The sequence below is a fragment of the Parus major genome, chromosome 20, assembly GCF_001522545.3.
Source record: "Parus major isolate Abel chromosome 20, Parus_major1.1, whole genome shotgun sequence".
NCBI classification, from domain to species: Eukaryota; Metazoa; Chordata; class Aves; order Passeriformes; family Paridae; genus Parus; species Parus major.
Window position 1 is genome coordinate 10,456,697 of NC_031788.1, and position 23,091 is coordinate 10,479,787.

Genomic DNA, 23,091 nt, shown 5'->3' on the forward strand with positions numbered 1-23,091 from the left:
AAGAACTCTCCTAAGGCCAAGTAGAAATCACAGGTTTCAGCGAGTCTCCATTGAAAAGAAGAAAATTACATGTTAAAACACTACAGAAAGTTAAAGGATTTACAAGCAATATGGGGGTCCTTAATGTGGGGTCTCATATCCCCATGTGACAGTGGGGACTTGCAGAACTGGGTTTGGCATCACTCAGAAAAGATCTTCTGAAAAAAGAGTAGGTTATTGTAGTCCTTGATGGAACAGGAGGTTCTTAGAAACATTTCTGCCTTTTTCACAGCATCACAGAGTAACCAAGGATGGAAGGACATCAATAAATGGTCTGGTGCAACCTCAGAATTTTTATTTGTTGATCGCTGACTAATTTGTCTATGACTTCAATTAGAAACACAACCCAGAGCTTCAGTTTTTGTTGGTAGAATTATTCCAGCAATACAGAGTCTAAACATAGCATTCAATGTTTTTAAAGGCAGCAATGAGGAATTACTTATGAAAATAACTTCCTCCAAAATCTCTTCAGAAAATACACATCACCAGCAGGTTTTATTGCTCAAATTACTCTGCTAGAGACAAACATTCCACACCACCATTCACAGAAGCCCAGGTGCTCTCTGGACACACACAACAGCTCATGCTCTTTAAAATATTAAATGAAAAAGAAAATCCTTTCCTACTTCATTTTTGCTCACCCTTCTACTGTATGAAAACAATTTGCCTGCTTTCAGATTCTGGATGTGACTACTTTGTTTTCACTTCCTCTGAATGCAACAAACAATCTTGGTCACGGCTACAGAGATAAAAGCCAGGAGAATTCATTTGTTCCAGGCAGACACAAGATGCTGGTGACACCTGCACCATCAGGAGTGCAACCTCACGCTGAAAGGGAACCTGCTGCCTCCACAGACCCAAACACACCACTCCCACTTCATTCATTTCTCTAATAATTGCATCGCTTTCCTGGACAAACACATAATGTTGCAAGAACAGATCCATCCTGACAACCAAGGCCAGCTGTATAATGCTTGTCTAAGTGGCAATAAGATTCATTAATTAGGTTGCTGCTTTAGAGTGTTGTTCCCCTGCAGCTATGTTCTGCTCAAGGGTATTTTCAATAGTATTGAATAGATGCAGCAATTACTAAGCAAAATCCACTAACTGATGGCCGGTGTCGGATTCCTCAGGCCATGCTTCCCATGGGGGTGTGTAGATTTATTTTTATTTTTATTTTAACTTGAATGAGGGACTGAATTTATGGGAAAAAGGCAAAGAAAAGAAAAATCCCAGTGAGGCACAGCCTGGTGTTCTCCACTTTTAGAGGTGTGATCTCTAAACCAAAACTCGCCCTTGGCAGGCACAATTTAGTAGAAGGAGCTACAGAATACCTCACTGCACATGCAAATCAGATTGTTTGCTATCTAAAGGCACATACTTAACTCTCACAGTTAATGGCAGGCAAAGAGAGCTTTACCTAAAATTATTTGCCCTCTTTAGTGACAGCAGTACAAGAAACTTGTAAAAATTGTAAAAACTGTATTCCAGCTGAGTGTTCCCTGCTCAGGTATCTGACTTGCAGGCTACAGTTTTATTCCAGTAATACTATTTTTATAACATGACATAGTTCTAAGCATTTGAATTAAATAAACACAGCACAAATATTTTGGCTCTACTGTAAACATGTGAAAATATCTTCTTGTGAATTGTCGGGTTGGCTTTTTTTTTCCCCTTTCTGCTGCTTCAGTTACTATGATGTTTAGACTGTGCCTCATTAAAGTTGGGGTTAAAGTAAAAAAAGTTTTCAGCAGAAGTATTATTTTCAAAGTTCAAGATATCTGTAATTCTAACTGATCTTCCACCTGGCATTAAATCTTCAAAGAATGTCAAAAAGTATCTTAGAAATCTGAGATGCCTGGCTGTATACAGAGAAGGAACAGATGCACCTCTGTAATTTGCCCATAAATAAGTAAAAATGAACCCATCAACTTTTCAGGGATACTTGCATGCAAGCAGGCAAACACATTCTTTTTTTCCTTTTCTTGTGTGTTTGTGGTTTATTTATTTATTTTTTTCCTACAGTTTTAAAATATCTTTTGAACTAGACCTTACAGGGTGCTGGTAAAAACTGATGTGTTTGTTTTTAGAAACTTACTCTGCAGCAGTGCCATCTCGTAACCTTCTGGTACTGCCTTTGGCCTCCAAATTCAGGGGGACCCATCTGTGGCAGTAAACCACACATGCACAAAGTACATAACTTCTCCCAGAAATAGTGAAAGCTCCGTCTGCAAGAGCTTTCTTTAAGGTCACAGCAAGTCAACTGCTGAAGAGAAGTTATCACCATAAATTAAACTATTCCTGAAACCCAGCAGACACTTAAGTGAACTCTCCTAGTTCCCCCTGCTCCTTTTCATCTCCAGTTTTGGGCGTGCCTCTGAGGAAAGCACACACCCTTCTCCAGGCATTCATCTAGCTGAGCAAAGAAGGGAAAAAAGAGAAAATCCATAAATTTGAAAGACATTTAGCTGTATGTTTTTAATGGTGGCAAATTTCAAAAGACAGATCTAAAAAATTAAGTTGAGGACAATCTAAAACCAATCAGAGCACCCAAATTTGAACCTTCATCTTTATTCTTTACAGATTAATAAACACATTCTTGACAATTCTTCTTCCAACTGATTTGACCTATTTCTTTAAAACGTGATGTAGGAGTAGTGGAGTAAAGGACACAAATTTTAAAATATCCTTTAAAGTCAGCTGTGCAGAAATGACAAACAATCTGTGGCTTGCAAATTCAGAAGGAATCATCTACACAAGCACAGGTGAGGAACTCCCACAGCAGGAAATCCTTCAGGCTGATGGCATTCCCGAGCTTGACATAAACGTGTCTGGGTGGGTGATCAGATGGGGCACCACGCTGATGCTTTGTTCTCTTCAGTAGGCTGTGCTGGGTTCTGTAATGAGCCTCAAGTCGAGTCTGAATAACACATCTAGGGAGGAATCCTTTCATTCCCTTATCGAGAAGGCGCAGAATGAAAAGAAACAAAGGAATCAGCTGGTTTCTGCTAAAGCGTTCCGGTGCCAATTACCAAGTTGAGAATGGAGTAAGATGTACATCAGTGGCTGACAGCACACGAGCTCTGCCACTGCAGATGTTATTTCCCCTTATCTCATGTCATGATACTGGCACGCTTCTTTCCATTTTCTTTGGTGTTTTCTAGTCCTTCTTCAGGACTGCACAACCAGACACAGAAAACTCCCAGCACTGTGGAGCAGCTGTGCTGACCTGGGCGAGGTCCCAGCCAGCTCGGGTTGTCTGTCCTGCTCTAAGGGCCACACATGTCATCACTGCCTCCTAGAGAGGTACAAGCTTCCATTTCTCTTTTATTACTTTCTCCCATTCATAGATGATCAAGCTTGAAGAATCTTCCTTTTCAATTATTCAGGTCTAGAGGCTGCCTCCTTCCCTTTCTGAAAAAAACCACGTCCTTAAAGACAACAATAACACAGAAACCACAAAACAAAACCAAAAGATAACACATCAAAAATTCCTGAACAGATTTCTGTATCACCCTGCTCTAAAACATTGTCTGAGCAGGAGACTGAACAGCTCTGAGCAGAGACTGAACAGAGATATCCAAAAGCATCTCCTGTTCGTCTTATTAATCATTGACTTCAAGGTAAAAACCCCACACATGGCCAGGATCCCACTATGCCATTTGCTTTATAAACTCAGGTCAGGAGAATGGTGATCTCCATCTCAGAGATTATTTACAATCTAAGATCAAGAGGTAGATACAGAGGAGGACAAGTGCACAACTGAACCAGTGCTAGTCAATAAGTAAAAACAAAACAATACACATTCAGATTGGGGTTGCTTTTATTTGAAGACATTTATTTCTGTCACATCCTGACAGAACTAATAGCAATTCATCACATGTACACCTGGAAAGGAGCAGGATGTCTGATACCTGACAGACATCCATCACTTTGCCACAGGTTATACACACATCCTCAACAGAGAGGACCACAATAGAGAATATATCTCTCATCTGAATTGGAGGAAATAGTTATGAGCAGTATTCCCCTCCTCCTATAAGCTTTGATCAAGGAGACTCAAGAAATATGTTCTATCACGCTTTGATTTCACTTGAGGGCTTTTTGTTATTTAAATAGTGAATAAAGATGACAGGCAAATAGTCTAATTAGCACAAATATCTTGTTTCCTGAAACTTCGGGCAATTTTTAAACATCTCTTGCTCAGTGTTATTATGAAGCTTTCCATTCCCAACCCTGAGCTAGTTTGAGTCTTTTGCCTGACACAAGGACACTTTTCCCCTCCATTTCTGGAAAGAAACAAGGCATTCCCACCTGCACCATCCCTGCCTTCCCATGTGGGAGTGGAGGGGCAGTGGGACCTCTGGGTGCTCTCACATTCCAGAGGGTTCAGTGGATTCTGCTGAGGTAAGGCACATCTGCTGGGAGTCACTCAACCCCCATTTGCAAAGCCCAAGGGTCAAATTGTGTTTCATTTCACTTGGTGGCTCCCTCCAAGGGCAAGCCCCCACCTGCTGGAAAATCCATCAGGGCTCTCACTAACCTCGCGTGTTCTCTGTCAAAATTTCAATATTCCCTTCTCCTGTAAAGACACAACAACCACCAGTATAGAGCACAAACAACCTCTGTGGATCAGCAGGACTTCACAACAAGAAGATTCTTATATTTGGCTAAGAATACGCCAAAATGAATCATGACAAACTTTATTAATGCATAAAAGCCATCACTGCTGAACTGCCCTCAGCCTGAGCTGACAGAGTCCTCGCGGCATTGAGAGCTTGTGATAATTGAAGTCTGAAAATATTTCACAGAACAGCTGAAATACCAACTTATATTTAAAGAATATATTGAATTACCACAGATCATACAAAAAGAGGGACTAGAACTTACGTATTTTGTTGCTGAACTTTCAGCTCAGCATTTTACAAAAGGCCATCTAGTTTTAACCTAGATAAGTTGGAAAGATTATTCAACTAATGTCTTCTCAGGAAGACTGCAGCTCTGGTGCTAATAAGAGAATTTAATTAGATGGACAAGCCTTGACAGCAATCCGTTTCCAATACACTTAGTATTGGAATAGGTCTGGGAGTTCCAAGATTTGTAGAAGAAATCCACTACTCATGTTAATGTGGAAAAATATCTGAAAGTTCTGACTAACCAAGACATAGGCTCTTGTTTTTCTGACTTTATTTGTGACACACATCACATTACCAACAATTACACCAACAGATAAAACCCCTGTTCCAAATACACACGCTGTAAAGTTGGAGCAGAACTGGTTTTTCCTTCTGCATTGGTAAAGCTCACAAATTCCCTGGAAATCAGCTGAGGACAGCAGCCCATCCAGCAGTGCTTCCATGGGACACCCACTGTTTCACCTCCCAAAGCCTCAGGACAGAGCAAATCTGCTGGGCACCAGGGCTCAGCACAACCCCAAGCCAGGATCTCTTTTAGGGTATTTACAATAAAAAATATACGCCCACAGACAAGAGGCACAGAACAAAAAAAATGCACAAAGCCAGTACTTCCTAAAATTGTAGAGGGAACCAGGCTGCCAGCAGGCTGGTGAAACACCTGAGATAAATTAGCACAATCAATAACAATGCTGCACCTTTAAAACCAGCAAGTACAACGTGATCAATTCATACTCGGTGAAGTAGCGTAATAAAAATCTGCAACTACAATAAGCTAATTTAATGATACTTTATCAAGCACTCACATTTCCAACCACTGTTGTTCACGGCAGAATGAAGCCTGTGTAAAAATATGTCATGAGTCAATATGGCATTCTGCTGAAGAGAAAAGACCCACATCATTAAAATCTTAAATAAGCTTTCATTAAATAAAATACATGAAATTAGCTCTTTCAAAAGAATTTAATTAGTCAACACTTGCAGGTTGAACTCACAATCTGCCATTGTGGTCTTTTAAGCCGTTCATTTTCTTAAAGCTTTGTCAGAAAAGGATTTTTTTATTGTTATTATTTTTATAATATGGTGGGAAAGCACAGTTTCTTTATGAAAAGGACAAAGTATCCCTTGCAAACAGCAAGACACATTTTCATTGCTGCTCTGTCTAGAGCACTGCCTTGTTAAGGCAATTTCAATCATTTTACGCATCTTCATTAAGATTTTCACATTCTGCTTTTCACACAGAAAAACCTCAGCAGCTGCAGAGAAAAGGAGGGACAACAGATTCTTAAACAGAAAAGAGAAATTACCAGTTATCTAGCTTGAAATGAAGCCTCTGGGAAGCCCCATCTGCAGTCTCAGTCATTACAAATCACAATAATTACGTGAGCTCTCAGCCCATATATAAAATTTCAATACCTATGAAGAGCTGCAGTACTGCAACGTCCACAACACAGAAACATTGCCAGCTCATTTTGCCAGGCTTCAGGCTACTTGTAACACCGAGAGAAGATGAATCAATAAAATGTTATCAGTAAAACAGTTTGATTCCTGCACAGTTAAGCGCACGGCCACTTCTATATTTCAATCCCCTCAGGTCAATATAATTTTACACAGTTACCCAATTCTCAGCAGTGAAATGATACTGGTAGATGTTTCAGATATTCTAAAGCACTTATTTCTACATAGGGGGGAAAGCAAAGTGAAAAAGAAAAAAATAAAGAATCTCTTGTTTCCTATCTGGTTCAAAATTGAGTTTTTAGACCAGTTTTAAAGACAACTCGTTACCCCAGCTCCAGCAAATCAAATCCCTCTGAAGAGTTCCTCAGCCAGATTCTGGCTGTCCTATTCACCCAGTGCTTAAACAGGCATTTGAGAAGAAAAACAAGTCAAATCTGGATTTGGCCTTTCAGTTGAACTAAATCTGAGACATGAAATAAGATGCAATTTCTGCCTACTCAAGAAAATCAGCCTATTTAAGCAAATTGAACTATTCACCAATAAATTTTGCTAGGTTTAGTCACCTCAAGGGCTGAAGAAACTCTAAATGCTGCTGACAAAGACTAACTGCACAGTTAATACAACATTTTGCCTCATACCCAGATAATTCTTCATGCATACTCTGAACTTCCAGCTTCCCACCTGGGTCTGCAATAAAATAATGCCTCAGGTTAATCACATACCTCCAGAGAGCTGCATTTTTTGCATAAATAAAAGCAACAAGTGTGCTTCTAAACCCAAGGAAGAAATAATCATGTGTAATAAACCACAGTGCTCTAGAGAGGGAATTCTCATAAGGAATCTCTTTTTAGATACAAGTCCACCTTCCTTGACTTAACTTGACAACATCCTAATGAAACAGAATAATCCTGTTATTGGACCAGCCGTGGGCACTGTGAAGTCAAGAGCAACTGAGTTCAGCTGGACAGGACCTTAGTCCCAAAAAGCCAAAAAAAACCCCCTCAGTTTTATTTCATTTCACTACCAATTTCATCTCATTTGTCTGGTTCATTAACTCCTGCAATATAGACAACACCAGTGCACTCAAAGGCAAAAAGTACTTTTTGGGATTTTTTTATTGTAATACAAGACTGTTTATTCCCATATTCAGTTCTCAGGAAAAGAAATGAACATTTTAATAACAAGAAGATCCATAAAGCACCATCTTCTGTCCTGTCACAGCTCTTTTAAAAGGCTTACTTAATCTTCAATGCTTAAAGGACAGTGGAAATATCTGAGGAATAAAGTTCCCTGGTTTATATGGTGCAATTCCCTTGCCACATATGTCTTATTGGGAAATTACATGGATTTCCCAAATACTGGCACTAAATTTTTTACTAGTTTAAAAATTAGCAGAAAAGGCCCAACTGCTAAGAAATAAAGCACACAAATTTATGGAAAGACAAAGCTGCACTAACCCATTAATTTTTATATTTTGTTATATCACCAAAACTGTTCTCATTACTTTCTTCTGAACAAGTTTCATAATTGCAAAATTCTCAGACAGTAAAACTTAAGTGATCTCCATACTCTGCTTTCCTCCTAAATAATGAGCCAACCACCACAGAGACACACAGGAGGAAGAAGCCTGTCTATTTTACTAGAAGACTGAGCTCATGAAAATCCAACTGCATCAATCCTTCTTTTATTATTCTTTCAAACTTCCCAAATCAAATAACTTTCTTGAGCTTGGCTAGAGCCTTCTGAATAGAAATTCCACTGGGGAAGAGGTTTTAGATTAACAGCACAATACATTCAGAAATCAATAGATAAACCCTGTGTGCAGCAGCTGTACCAGAGTCCATGAGACTGAACTAGGGCTCAGAAAATAGAACAAACTACTCAGAAACAAATTTCCTAATCTGCCCACTTTTGTTTTTGCACTGAAACCAGCAACATGAACTTCACCTCTGTATCACACCCAGAGAATTGTTGCCTGATGCTCTGAATGAAGAATGCTTTTTATTTGCAAAAATATATTCATGTATTAAAACCAGAGGGTTTTGTTTGGTGGTGCTTTTCTTTTTATTTCTAAACTACAGAGATAAAGCTGAAAGGCAATAATGCAACTCCGAGACAACCACATGTGGGATGTCCATCCTGATACAATGCAAGCCCCTTAAAACTATAAAACAATGTGACTGGAAGTCAGGTTGGGGAGAAGGGACAGAGTGAAGCTTCTAAATTTACGGTGAAAATTCTTTAAGCCTGGTCTCAAGTTCAGTCCAACACCTGGCTTAGACAGGATCAACTTAGATTGCCCTCTGTGCTGGAAACAGGATGGCTTTCACTGAATCTGTTTGACTTTTTCTCTCCTCAATAACAGTTGTTTTCTCCCTTTGCCAGAGTCCCTTTTGCAATCAAGAGGATTGGAGGGGAAAGGGTAAATCAGAGAAGAGCAGGACCCGGCCAAAGACAGCCGGACCAATTTCACTGCGAGCTGCAGTCGTGGAGCCCAACTGCAGAGCCCAGCAGAGCTGGCTCTGCTCTGGAAATACACACAGCCAGTAGCTGCCAGAGAAATAAAACACGATTCTGCCTCAGCCCATGTGCCTGTTAGAGCAGTCACAGGCATCCCAGCTCTGCAGGATGGGAATGGGGCACAGCTCACCACAAAGGGCATCTCCCCACTGCTCCCCCTTGGGTCAACTCCAAACCTGCTCAGATAAGATGAGAAATGTACCTGTACTGAGACACAAAAGGAAATGGATTCCCCCAAATCTTGGTAAGCTGGAGCAGCTCTGATGGCACAAGCCCCCTGCCTCACTGGTGCTCCTGGTGTGTTATACTCATTAAATCCCACATTTGCTATTTACCACCCTGCATTTCTGTAAGGCAAATCTAAAGAAACGTTGCCATGACAAACACACACAGTGGAGTTTTCATACTAACCTGATCCCCATGGTGTCCCTTTCCTCCATTAGCAGAGCCCCACTTTAGTGCATCTCAACAAGACAATCAAAATATTTCCAGTCCTGCTGCCGTGAGCCTCACAAAGGGGCCGAGTGCCAAATCCAAAAATCCTCTGCATCAAAGCAGAAGAGCTTTACACGCAGCCAGACCTCTCAGATGCCATGGGCTAGGATACCATGTTATACGGCTGTAAAACTATGGCCTGTGGCTCCAGTCCAGCCTGCAGAGTAATTTAATCTAACTCACAAAGAAATCAGGAAAATGGCCTCTGCTGTGCTGAATCAGCAGTGCTGGAAGCCGTGCCACCCTCTATCAGCTCGTAAGAGAGGGCTTTGTCCACGGTGCCAACTCTGTGTAGAGCAGCTATTGGGCAGAAGAAAGGACCAGCAGGAATATTATGTGCCAGATTTTCAGTAGATGTAAGTCAGAATACTTCCAGTGACTTAAGGAGCTGCACCGATTTACATCATTTCAGGATTATCAGGATTTACATCCACTGGAAGTTTCACTTCTCCTTTTTTGTCTTTTAATTAAAAGAATGGTGTAGACTTGGCAGCAGTACGAGCCTTCAAGACACTAAGATTTGGGAAGGATCCTGAAAAAGTTTTAGGCTCAGGGAATGGCAATAAGCCATTTTTAGTTTAAAAATATACAGTGGCCAAATTGAAATTCACAGGATGTATATAAATTCTGATCTGTACATGAGCAATATACATAAGCATATATTTTCACTGGTTACACTGGAGCTCCCTAAATATAACAATGGCTAAAGAACAGCAATAAATGAAAACTTTGCTCATTCAATCTGGTTATATATCACAAAAAACTATCAGCACAGATGTTATCCCTATTTATGAGTCACAACCAGCGCCAAAACAAATGCCATGTATTACTTAATTTTTTCTCCTAACTGCAAGTGCCAAAAAAATGACTGCCACTGGGATTAGGAAAAAACACACAAGTGGGAAAAAAAACAAACCAGGGGGTTTTGTTCCTGAGGAATCAAGCCAACTAGGCAAGGTTTGGTTTGCTCTGATTTCCAAATAAATTCAGAACAAGCACAAGATGTCTTGTGACCCCAGAGCACTTTCTGTTGCTCACCTCTTAAAAACAGATCGATCTTAAACTTAAAAAAATCTGCCTAAAACCACCCCCAGAAACATGCACACATCTCACCTGTTACCTACAGATGACCTGATGGGGAGAGAACAGAAAGCAAGTGGGAATCTGGAGCCTGAGATCCTGGAATGGGGAAGAGATTGATGCTTTAAGATCAAAAGTGAGCAGGACTCACAGGTATGGCTGCAAGCAGAACTACACCCAGCTGCTCTTCAAGCTCTTTCTGTGGCACAGTGATCCACTCCCAGCCCAGCTGAGCCTTCAGAAACACTCAAAAATATTAAATAAACAGGCCACTGTTAGCAGTGCAGTTCAGCTGACATGTTACACAAGAACTGCTCCAAAAGCCACCTCAGGAAAAAAAAACTTAAGGCAAAATGCCTCAGTATTGAAGGAATGCAGCCTCATTCCATCACATCTTTTTCACTACTCACCTCTGAACAGGTCAGTTTTAAATCTCCTTCTTCCAACGAGTCCAATTTAAATGTGTTCTTCAAAGGATTCTGCAATTTTAGGAGTATTAAATTTTATACCTCCTGAGCTATTTATTAGCTGAAGGAGTACTTAATTGACATTCACCAGATATTAACTTTTTTCAAGCATGTGTTACAGATTTTGATACATAACCTTGAGGTTTTTTTCTTTACTTTTTGTTGGACTTGTCTGTTTATTTGGTTTCTTTGTTTCTCCTTTTTCAGGACAGCTCTCCTAAGAACAGGTTTCTCAGTGTGTAGACTCCCTACAAATTTCTCCTGGAAGTGCAGACAGATGTACTGCAATAAAAGACTGCTCACAAGGGACCCCAATGCAGATGAAAGGTCAAAAAACCACTTTGACTGTTAATAAAGTGTTGCAGAAATATTGTCTTTAAGTCAAATAAGCTTTAAGTCTCCATAATTTCCACAACTTCTGGCTTTGTCCAAACCCAACACAAACCCTGGCCCAGCAACTCTGTGGGGTCCCCAGGGCACCAGGCACCCATAACTCTTCTTCCACCACCCTTATGTTAATTTTCTACCTTTTTTTTTTACCAGAACAGCCCCACTCCACAGGTGTTAAACTCTCCCTCTTACATGGAATTGCTAAAGGACACAACTGCTGCAGTAACAGAACTTTGCTTCATCACCACATCTTCCAGGCAATGAAAATTGCTCTATTATTGCACAGGTAAAAGCGGCTGTGCCCCCAGAGCTCGGTTCTGCTGCTCTTTAACAGGATACAGCCAACATTCCATCTCAACTCACAGCAGAAAGGGACAATAAAACTTGGTTTTATTGAAAACACAGGAAAATTCATTCTGGTGAAACGTTTCACGTGCACTGATCTCTGCCAGAACAGCACAGTAAATTCAGCACTCACAGGAATCCCCCCTGCCCTGGCTGTTGAGTGAGCAGGGTGGGATCAAACACCGCTAACTGCACACACAGCCCCTCTGGGAGAGCCTCAGAGAACAGCTGAGCTTGGAAATGCCCTCTGAGACCATCAACCATTCACTGGCCCACACATCCTCAGGGCTTTTAAATCCCCCCAGGGATGGTGACTCCACCACTGCCCTGGGCAGCTGTGCCAGTGTTTAACGACCTCTTTGGGGAAGAAGTTTTTATACTGCCCAACCTAAATCTCCTCACTTTCTTCTTGTCAGGAGGTCTCAAAACCACCTGGTACCACTGGAGTAGTTTGCTAGCTAGCAGATATAGCAACCAGCCTTTTAACTTTGAATTTCTCTTATATCTGAGACTCCAGGCAAACAAAAAAAAAAAAAAAAGAAGAAAAATCTTTCAGTAAACTTTGCACAGAGATAATCAATCTCCTATTCAGATATTTGAACAGGCATCTAGAGTTTAGCGTTCCAGAGATCACTGAACTTCTCCTGATGAGGGTCTCCTCCAGCAGTTTGAGAAGAGGATGGGGAAATCTTTGGATGCAATCCAAACATTTTTTATAGTTGCAATCCTTGAATATTTCATCACACCCAATCTTGCCTTGACCTATAGTTTCTCCTTCATCCTATCAACAATACGCATATTTTTCTTCATCCTTAACCTGTCCCTTCTGTCCACAGGCAAAGGAAAAATCCAAACAATATGAAAAATCCTTTTTTTTTTAAATAATGCCATTTAGCTACACTGCTTTAGCCTCTACAGAGGACCAAAAGGAAGCACCAAATCAATTGAAAAATGTCCAGAAGCTCATAAAAAGGGAAATAAATAGAAGTTTAATTTCCAAAATAATTCAGACACAAAATAAAAACATTTAAGGTTTATGGAGATGAGCAAAACAGTTGCCTTTCATGTGTAATTGTGTAAACCTGTTTTGAAGGGAGCAAAGCAACCAGCCAGCAACATCAGGCTCCTAAAGACAAGCAGCAGAGCACACAGGGTCTGAAACAATGACTTTTTCAGCCTCCCCAGGGAAGGATTTTCACTGGGAGCAAAACACTGGAAATTCCCTAGCCCAGCTCTTTTTCCCCTCTAAATTGAGATGCTCAAGAAGATTTCAGCAGAGAGAATCTTCCTCCAGCACAGGGAGCAGCAGGCATCGTCCTTTCTTCAGTTACCAAAACACACAGGCGTGATGAGCAAAATTAAAGAGAGACACTAAACAGTAAAATATTGAAGTGTGGGCTAGGCCTCCTAAAAAGCTCTGTGAATAATACAGATCTATAAAAACAGGCACTGCAACACCCAGCTGGTTTGTGTAGGGTGAACACCTTGCTTTCCTCACCTTCCAAGATGAGCTGGGAAACAGGAGCACAGCAAAAGTGGAAATCTCCAGCCAGCAGTGGAACCAGGTTCTAGCAGAGTCCATACTCCACATCCAGGTACAACACTGCCATTTACTGCTTTAGCTCCAGTTTAGTCCTGTTCTTTCAGCTCACATTGGGATTAGTAACAGCTCTGTCAATAAAAATGTCTTTTAAGGAACAGACCTCCAGCATCCTGGGGAAAATCAAGCTGAACATTTTGTCCTGTAGCCTGGACATACCTCTGGTCCAGCAGTTGAGTTGGGGCATTAAAACAACCCAGGGAGCAGAGAATTCCAGCAGTCCTTCCCCTCCAACAGCAACAGCATTTTATTGAAATTCCATGAATCTAGCCTAAGCTTTTAACCCAGAATGTCTCTTGATGGTGAAGGGTACCAATGCTTGTAATTCTCATAAAAGTCAGGAAAAGCACTGACAACTGAATTTGGAATTGTGTTTCTACAGTTCCCTAGAGACAACATCAAGACATTAAAGGCTCTGTTGACCAAGCCACCATTCCAATTTTAGTTATTGAACTAACTTTACCCAGAGCATGTTTTAATGGTGCCTGGTCAGAGCAGAAGGCTCTATCACATGAGCTCTGCCACAGCCTGTTTTGAACTGGGTTTGTTCAATCCTTTATTAACAGAACAGATAAAGGAATGCAGCATATGCTTGTTACATCTGCAAACCATACACAAGCAGGATGCAACTGCAACACTGTTGGATGTCGAGATCAGAATTCAAAACAATCCAAACCAGTTAGATAAGGCTGATGAGAAAACAAAAATAAGATGTAATTCAACACAAGAGGAACAAGGTAACACGATTCAGCAGGATTAATCAACTACACATATAGAAAATGACTGGGTAGGTAGCAGTTCATCAAAAAACGATGTGGGAGGTTATATTGGATCACAAGCTGAACATGAGTCAACAGTATCATACTGCTAAGAAAAAAAGCAATCATCACATTAGATAAATCAAGTGGAGTATTGCCTGCAAAACAGGCAAAGTAATATTCCCTGTCTGTTCAGCACTGTGAGACTTGGCTGGCAGTGTCACATCAACCTGGAGTATCATGTTAGTAACAAAGACAAGGGCTCAGAGGAGGGAGCCAAGTACCACACACAAAAGGCAACAAATGAGAGGTTCAGCCTAGAGAAGCTGGAAAAAAAAAAAAATTCAGTTGTGTTTGTGGGAGAAAAATTCAACTGTTCTGTGCATCCATGACAAATATAAACAGGTTTAAATTGCACCAAGAGAGCTCCACTTAAACTCGGAGGAAGGAAAGGGAAGCAAATGTAATATATTGGCTTTGGTCCCCACCAATGGATCTTCATGCCCCCATCAGGGACAAACCTGTTACAAAGGAGCTGCTCGTGCCCTGGGGAAGGAGAATGCATGAAAAACCCTCCTGAGCTCCTCCAGCCTGGGTTCTGAGCCCAGGAAACACCAACACACAGGTCCAGGAGACACCACAGACAGCTCTTGGTGAAATCAGTGAGGCTTACTGACAGAACCATGCCATTTATACAGAGTTATCTGTTCACCCCCACTGACTACACCAGGAACAAACAAGTTATTAAATTTCATACTTTAAAGTAGTCCTTACTTGCACTTTATCACCTGTAGCAATTTCTTTATTTTTCACCATCTTCCCAAGCTTGCATGTTTTTCTTTCATTTACCAATAATTCCAATATGATTTTCTTGCTACATGGTCAAGTAACAGACATTTGTTTCACTGACATGCCCTTTATGATTCTCTAGACATGAACTGACAGAGAGAGTTGATACATAGCTCTGTATAGAAGAATTCTTGTAATCTGGACTATTTATCTTCAGCTAATTGCTACATTCATAATTATTTTAAAGACAATTTCGTTTAATAAGGATTGGAATTACTACAAGACAAACTCATTGTAACAAAATTTTAGACTAAAAGTAATTTTTGTGACTAACCTCTGAACTGCTAGGAAATTGTGATTTATAATAGGCATAGTAATAGCCTTTAATGACTGCAGCGCTTCTGGGTACCGATGAAAACAGACTGGCTCATTTCAAAGCAGAAAGGGCATCTATTTTACTTTTTTCTCCTTCATGGGTGGCCCATACATATCCTCAGGGTCCTTGGAGGAGCTTCCAACACCCCCAGTGTGCGCTGCACTCAGCGGCTGCCATGACCACGCTGGTGTTAATGGGCTGCGGCTGATGCGACCCCTGCGAGCAGCACAGCCCTGACTCACTGGCATGTGGGGAGCAACAGTGGCAGCAGAGTAGTGAGGGCACAGCAAAAAAATAAAAAAAAAATAATTAGGATTTTGCATTGGAAGGGAGCAGGAAAGGGGAAGGTGGATGCTGCAGCCTGGGGTCAGGAGGCGCTGGGCGGCGAGCGCGGCTCGGTGCTCCCAGTGACAGAGCAGCCCATATGCCAGAGCATTTGCCACTTCCTGCTCCCTCTGTGCCACTGCAAGCCACAATTAATAAATAAATTAGGGATAATGAACATAAACAAGAAAAATCACAAGCCTGTGGCAAAAGGAGATCTTGTTCAGCCCAAGTGTTTTTCATGTCGCAGAAAACTTGCTTCGGAAACAAACATCCTCCTGAAGGAAGCAAAGTAGCTGGTTAGAAGACAAATATTTTGGGTTAAACAGTAACTCTGCATGTTCTCTTTCATTCTATTAAAAATAAAGAGGAAACTGAGAGCTTTTTCAACCTAAGTGCAACATTTCCTTATGCCAGGAGACAAACTATGCCTAGGTTAAGTCTGGACATTAATGGAAGCAAACAGCTGAACGCTGGTCCTTGGTGTTTCAATTATTCCCTCTTCAGAGGTTGTGCTTCCAAGAAATTAAAGAAACACAGTTTCCCAGTAAAGATTATGTTTTGCAGGCTGTTGAAATATTTTTATTTAAATCTGTGTGATTTGGGTCTGAAGAAAAGCTCAGTTCATCCCTCTGTCTTTTCATCTCTTCACCTGCAAAGCGTTTCCCAGGGTCAGAGCCCGGTGGAGGCTGCAGAGCCGCTCGCCCAAGCCCCTGCTCAGCACAGGGACAGCCAAAGCAGGCTCCAGGACCACATCCAGGTGGGTTCCAAGCATCTCCGAGAACAGAGACTTCATGGCATATCTGAGAAACCTCCTCCAGCGTGACAACCCTTGCACTGAAAGGTTCTTCCCACGTTTAAGTGCAATGCCCTGCATTTCAGTGTTAGCACCCATTTTCTTCTGCCCTTCCTCTGTGCACCTCAACACACTCTCACAAGGAATTTATACACAATTATAAAGTCTTCTCTTTTCCATGCTAAACAATCCCAGCACTCTCAGCCTCTCCTAATAAATAAATATTAGAACAAGGTATCTAAACAAATATATCACAGCATCCTGAGCAGTAAGAAGACCCTGCCAGGGCAGGGCTGGCCAAGGACACTTGTGGGTTTTACCTGGAAAAGCAACCCTGGGGCTTTTAGGCACCCAAAAGGAAAATGGAATGTAAAGCCAAATCCTCTTCAGAATCTTTGGCTGGGGCACAAAAGGTTTACATACACAAAAAGGGATACAGATCAATTCCATCGAGCCTGCAGAGAGTCCTCCTGCAGTGCTCCACATCAGGATCCTGGGGAAATCTGTCTGGAATCACAGCCATAGGTTCATCCCAGCCCCCCTGTGAAACCCCCAAAGCTGGAGCTCCCAGAGGCAAGGACTGGTCTTTGCCTTCCCAGCACCTCTTTCTGATCTTAGTTCTTCCTATTTCCATTTCTCTGAAAATAAAAAAAGTTCCACTTGATACAGCGATGGCCCTAATTCTGAATATACCAGTAACCTCAAATCAAACAAACTCCCTTCTTTCCCTATGTTACTCCAATTCATTCTATGAGAAACATTAAGCAGCAGATTTCCAATGAAATCCTACCCTCTGTAGTTTTAATCTCTTCTTGCCCTTCAAATAAGACTTTTAAGTATTATCTATATTGCTAAAATATTCTGTGAGCTGTGCACATGGCCCATGCTGCTGTGGAACCAAGTCCTTCCCCAGCTTGAGTTTGAAATGAAATAAGCTCCCTCTATAAAAACATGAGACTCATTCCCAGGGTAGAAATTAAGGCAGGAGGAGGCCTGCACATAAATATCAATGAAATTAGGCAATGAGAACTGGCATTAGGTCAATGAAAATTAGGCAAGAAAATATTTCACTGCTAGAATAAATAAGTTTCAATTGCCACATGCAAAAACCGTAATTTCCAGAATGCTTTCAGCATCTGCTCTGTGAGATCAGAGCTCATGAGCTCTGTCAGTGACAGTCAATTCCTGTATAAAGAACTGACTTTAAAATTAACATTTTCCAACCTTAAAAGACCTAAAATGATCAGCTTAGTGCTCAAAACAACAGGTATTTCACAATAAATAACTAATTGATACTGTTCCAGGCACAGCTTATTTCCTAAAAGCCTAAGCATAAATAAAGAAATGAATAAATTATTCAACAGAAACTGTTGTTTCATCTTCTTCCTTAATACCTATTTAGAATGCCTAATTTGAAGCAGCACAATTCTCTAACAGACAAATCCCTGAAAAAAAGAGAGAAGCAGATTTATTCAGATAAAAATCAGTTAACTCCCCAGAATGCAGAAAAATGTAATTTTGCTTGGGTTTGACGAATTTGGTTCAAAGCTCTGAACTAGAAAGCAATATATACAGTTATTAAACAGTGTAAGGGGATTAACTCTACAGAGTGTTATTGACTACTCCAGTCTCATTAACTGCAATTTTATTTAGATAAAAATGTCATCTTAAACATCATTTTTGTGTCAGAAGTTAGATCTGAAGAACAACATTAAAAATACATAGGCATCAGCAGTTCCCCGATCTGCAAGAGCTCTTTCTGGGGTCTCCCCTGGAACTCATGATGGAAATTATGGTTTTGATTTGCAACGTGCCCATCACGAGAAACTGCTTTTAAAAGAAGTTGTCCTGTGGAATGTGAGAAGTGTTTTCTGAGAGGCAGCTTCGCTGGAGCTTGTACAAACCCAGCACTGAGAGCTGATGCCTGCCTGCCTCTCCTTCCTCCACAAAAGGAATGAAGGAAGGTGAGGGTAAGAGCTGTGGGCTCCCGATGGATGCTCTCCGACTTGCAGATTTTATTAGGGAACTGTGAAGCTAATTACGTGTACAATAACTCCAGTAACTGCTTTTCATGCAGAATCACAGACCAGAAAATAATGAAAACATGAATGGAAAAGCCTCTCTGCTTTTTTCAACTCTGAGCAGCTTGGAGGAGGCACTGGCTATTCCAGGAGGCTGCAGCAGAGCTTCTGCAAGCACCGAGCAACCCTAAGAGGTGCTCAAACAGCCTCACCAAAAACACAGAAAATCCCAACATTCCTCAGGCCCCTTCCCTTTCCAAAAGCACCTGTAGGACACACCAGAGGGCATCTGGAAGACACAGGCATGGCTGTGGGCAGGGAAGCCTCAGACAGCCACACACTCTTCAGAGACAGACCTTGACCTGCCTGTGGGAACCAAGCTCCTGCCAAAATTGACAGCAGATGGGAACCTGGGTATTATTTTCTGGACTCTAAACCCGGGAAAAGTGGGAAGCCTACACCATCTAGAGTATTCCCCACTATCCCAGGGAGGTTCATTGCTGAGGTTCACTGGTCTATGCAGTCCATATTTTCTAAACAGCATTCACAGCCTTCCTACATTTTAATATTGGATGTGGTGAAGGCTAAAGAGGATGAGGGTTTTGAAACCTCAGTGGAGAGAAAAAAAAAGCAACTTTTGACCATGAAGAACATCCTGCCTCTAAGAAACTTACAAGAGATGATCTCCACAGTGAATCCTTATAAAAAAAAAAATTCCAATAAAGCTTTCATGTATTCTGTTTTTAACCAAAAATCATGCTAGTAAAAAATCCTAGAATGGAAGCAATTACATTTTTATGCATTTGCATGAACTTGGCTACCTTTGGTTTCATACACTTGCTTCAAGCAGAACATGCTGGCAGAGTTTATTCATCTCCCCACATGAAATAAGCTGTGCTGCCACACACTTGTCCCCAGCCGTGGCTGCCCACACAAGTGAAGCTCCCCTGCTCCATCAGCACAGGCACTGCTTGGGGCAGGCAAAGAAACAACAATCACTGCAGGTGAGGGGATGCACAGGAAACACAGAAAAGTGGCTGTACCTCTCATCTGCTCGTGCTGTCTGCTGGGAGTTGTTTTGTTCAGGTGTGTTTGAGAGGTGCTGGAGGGGCCACGCTGGAGAAATAACGAGTTCAACATCCTGATGTCATTGCTCCCACTCCCAGTGGCCACAGCCTCACAGCGTGCCAATTAAACCTGAACTTCTAACTTTGAAAAACATCTTTTTTATTAATTATAACCTTAAAAAAACACTACAAAAAAAATCAGAAAGGGCATAAAGCCAATAGCAAGAGCATCATATTGCACAGCAATTTCAGCATCCTACTCCTTTCCCTCCTTCCCCAAGAGGCCGCTGGTCTTCATCACTCCCAAACACGAGCTCACATCAGGAATCAGATCCCCTGGGACACTGCTGAACTGCTTCAGTGCAGCCCCACATGTCCCTGCTCTCCACCCCTCAGGACCAATGTTCTCACCAAGTTAAGTTAACATGAATAATTAACAAAGAGGAAAAGATCCCGGTGCCGCAATCGTCCTCTGCCATACTGCAGACATGGAGATCTTTCCCTTAGGCTAAAGAAGAAAATACTTAACAAAGCTATCTTAAACATTATCATGCATCAGTGATCAAGAGTAAGTTTATTATCCTGCAAACAAAAACAAAGACAAAAGTATAACAGATTATACCCCAGTAGCTTTCATTAAGAGATGCAGTGATGGCACTTCTGAGGAAAGCACTGGTTCCACAAATCACCTCAGCTGCCCCCCCAACATCAGCCCACCTTGTTGGCAGTGATGTGCAGTGTGTGGTATTTGTGGCACTACTGGGGAAAACTATTTTAAGTCTAATTAACATGAAATTTTTAGAATGCAGATGCTTTTCATTTATACATAAAACAAAATGCCGTGACATTTCTCCCATCCATTTATCATAAACAAGTTAATTACTGTGTAACAAATAGCTCCTGCTAGAATCTGTATGTTTTGTGCATGTTAGAGAGCTGACTCAGGCAAATAAGATGAACCACAAAGTAGTAGCTAATAGCTTAAGGCATACTTATAATAAAACAATGACTCTGTAAAAGCTCTTGTTGTCAAATTAAGGCTAAGCTATTTCCATTGGAATAAACCAATTATAAGCAGTCATTATCTGTTTAACTTGATTCAAACCTAGAATACTATAAACACTTTCATTTTGATGCATTCATAACAGTGCATACATTTGAGAGCTGGATATTGCAAAGCTTAAAAGGGAAATGCTGGGTTTATTTATTGCCACACAGCTCATCCCAAACCAGGGAACATCCAAACTTCCCCAAGGTGTGGAGGAATTTCACCACCATGCTGAGGTCTGCAAGCTCCCCAATTTCTGATGGACAGACCTTTAGGGATAAACTGTCCCAGGACTGCCCACCTCTCCTTCCTAAGGACAAGGTGAGCATTATCCATAAAAGCCTTGTGTTTTCTCCATGAAATCCCCTGACAGCCATCCAAGCTGCAGACACGCTTTTTCCACCCCCCAGATTCCATGAAAGCACTGACAGGTGAATTTCTGCCTACATTTTTTTTTCTTTTTTTTTTTTTTTTTAATTCAGGCAAACAGTCCCATTTGGCCTGCAGATGAATTACTGAATGCTGATGAATAAGATGGTGGTAGCTGGCAGCAGAGCTTTGCGTGGTAAGATGGTGTGAAATAGTACATATGTCAATCTATCAAACATGATAATGTAAGCAATCCAAACCCATTTTTGGTCTGAACTATTGTACAATACTTCACCCAGATGGAAGAAAAGAGATAAACATTTTATGCTTCAGACACATCAAGTGCTAGGAAGCAAAATTAAACCTAAACTGGAAAACTACCAATTTTACATACTAGAGTATATATAAAGAACAACACAAGCATGAAGAAGAATTTTCTTGCCCATTATTGTATAAATTAATTAGATATATTTGCTTCCTATGATAAACAACAGCATGTATTTGACTGTAGATTAAAAGGTGCAAAGATGATAGTTTACTTATTAGCAAACACAGCGCTTGCACTTTTTTCTTCCTCCTTTTGTTCATAAAATGCTTTTAAATCATGGAACCTGTGACAATGTTATCTGGACATGAATCTTACAATTCATGTTATGACACATGGATACATAATGTCCCCAGGGTGAGTTCAGCCCTAAATCAGAGGCAGGTTTGCCATGACTAATGTAAAACTACAACTGGTCCCTAAAGGATAAAATCAAATGGAAATATATTTTCATTCAGATCAACTTGACAGCCTGTGTAAATATAATTTCACATTTAAAAATTAGCAGTTAAACCAGAAATGAAATGACAGCCACTGTGCTGTTTTCAAAGTCACAGCCATCTAATGCCTCTGAACAGACCCTTCTGCTCCATCCCTGTTGCCCATCTCCATAGACACAGCACAATTTATCAAGCACTAAACTGCAAAAAAACACTCCTCTGAGCAAATGTATTTATGGCATGGCTTTCTAAAGTACTCAGAGAACATTTTTTATCAAATAATTTGCAAAGCTAAAAGAGCATGAAATCTACTCAGTTTCCAGACTGACCTGTAAAGCCGCCTCCACATTTGGGGAAAATTGCTACAAAGTGTGTAAACTATCGCTATTTGCTCTCTTCAGGGTTACATAATCTTGAGCTTGTCTATTTCAATTCCCTCTTTGGTTACCTTTCAAACTAAAAATAAACTCCCCAAGGTCTACTAATTAATGCCAGGCCAGTTAAGAGAATTCCTGAACAGCAACACTAAGACAGCTGGGCACAGAAACAAAAGTGGTTGCCAGCTCTTGCAGAGCAAAAATGTCCAGTCCTGGACTCTGCTGAAGCCACAGAGAACACTGACAAGTCTCCCTCTCTTCTGAGAAAAATCAAAGTAACAGAGCAGGTGTTGGCTCTGGAGGAAGACAGAAATCCCAGCTTTCTGGCAGAGAGACATGCATGTGAGCAAAATGTACTCAGCAAAACACTGCAAAGGGTTTATAAAGCCTTGAGTAGAGCACCAAGTCCTGATGTGCTCCCCAGCTTCCTGGGGTGATGAGGGGTGGGCGGCATTCTGATCTTCAAAAATTCTTATGGAATAAAGTATTTTTCTGTGTCATGCAAATATGAAGTTTAATTATTTTAAACTTAAAAGGAGACAGATCAATACACAGGATAATCTACTGTTATGTGGATTACGAAGACATCTTAAGAGTTTACAATCACAAAAGTGGTTATAATCCTGCAATTACTATAAAGCTAATTGGTAGTTTCTTTTTGCCTGTGTTTTCATGTTGTCAGTGGGGCAGTAATGAAAATGAATGCCACATTTGTGAACAGAATGTCTGTAGGCTTGTTTATCACATTTCCAACAACAACGTCTGCTTTATCATCCATTTCAAAGCAGAGATAATTTAGGGATCTTAGAATTTCATACATAAAAATAATTTCTAAAATATCAGATGCAGAGTTCCTTCAGACAGGGTGGGAGTGGGAGACTCAAGAGTGAAGCGATGACCTCGCAGAGTGTGACAAACAGTCCACCTGAAGCAGACAGCACGCGGACTTGGAATGATTCATCTGTATTCAAAACTGTGCTCAGGTAAACCACTTAGTGTTCCATCCTCCTACAAACATAATTGTGCAGACAATTTCACCATCAAAACCAGCATCTTTAAGCCTCCTTTCACCTCCTGAAAATACAGTTATTGCA

General features: G+C 41.0%; 1 protein-coding gene across 1 annotated transcript in view; it reads right to left on the minus strand.

Moving 5' to 3' along the window:
* Positions 1–23,091, minus strand: part of CDH4 (cadherin 4) — a 411,166-nt gene that overhangs the window by 385,827 nt on the left and 2,248 nt on the right. The gene's annotated exons all lie outside the window — the stretch shown is intronic.